Source organism: Elephantulus edwardii, unplaced genomic scaffold, assembly GCF_000299155.1.
Source record: "Elephantulus edwardii isolate Elephantulus edwardi_28Jun2011 unplaced genomic scaffold, EleEdw1.0 scaffold00433, whole genome shotgun sequence".
Taxonomy (NCBI): domain Eukaryota; kingdom Metazoa; phylum Chordata; class Mammalia; order Macroscelidea; family Macroscelididae; genus Elephantulus; species Elephantulus edwardii.
In genome coordinates, this window is record NW_006400183.1 from 851,253 (window position 1) to 852,415 (window position 1,163).

Sequence of the window (1,163 nt, forward strand, 5' to 3'; positions counted from 1 at the left end):
GGCATAAATTCTCTTTCTACCATCCCTAGTCATTGTCCATCTTTCTAATGCATAGCAAATAATTGCAAAGACTATGGCCTGGATCAGGTGCCCCTTAGTCTCCAGACTGACATTGTTGCTTTTCAGTACTTTGGAGAGGTTTCTGACAGCAGACTTTCCCAGTGCAATTTGTCTTTTAATTTCCTGGCTACTGGTACCAAGAGTGTTGATTGTAATAATAATAATAATAATAATATTTTTATTGTTATTATTTTTTTTGTGTGTACCATCAAATCGGATTAGACTGGTACAGGAGGAGATTATCCCTCCTTCTCCATCAGAGCACATAGTGAATTTGAACCGCTCACCTCTGGGATTGCAGCACAGCTTCTTGCCACCAGGCTACCAGAGATTGCCTGTGCAGATTATTATTAAAACTTTACTATTAAGCTCTTAATATTTCATTTACATTTTCTTGAAGAGAGCCTCTACAAGAAGCTTTTCTAAAGGATGAAGTATGGGAAACATGATAATGTTATTAGCAAAATCATGTTGGTGAACAATTTGACAGAGCAGTATAAATGACACCACTAAAGAAAGATTGTACAGACTTCACAGTTTCCCTGTGCTGTCCAAATATTATCATTCTTTTATTATTATTATTATTATTATTATTATTATTATTATTATTATGGCTCTGGTGGTTTTAAAAAGTTTCTCTGTCAATCCAACATCACATGTTTTGAATCGATCAATGGGGAGGACAATGGGCAATCTTTTCGGGTGCCATTTACTGCTTCTGAAACTAGAGGATCAGCTGTGAGTTGGAATTGTACATGACAATATAACTTTCCCAGGGTGATCTCCTGGTGGCTTAGAGGGTAAAGAGTTGTGTTACTAACTCAGAGTCATGGGGTTTGTCATAGGAGAAATTCTGTCAATCTCCTACGACATTAACAGTCTCTGAAAACCTCCTAGAAGGTCAATTTTGAAACAACTCTGAGTAAACAGCAATGAGTTGAATTGAATTTACCCAGGACTGCTAATTTTATTTTTGCTCTGTTGACATAGTCACTAATAAAGCCTCTACCATTCTTGGAGGTGTAAATTCACCCTTAAATATACAATCTTAAATATCTATACACACACACATATATATAAATATATATAATATATAATGTCAT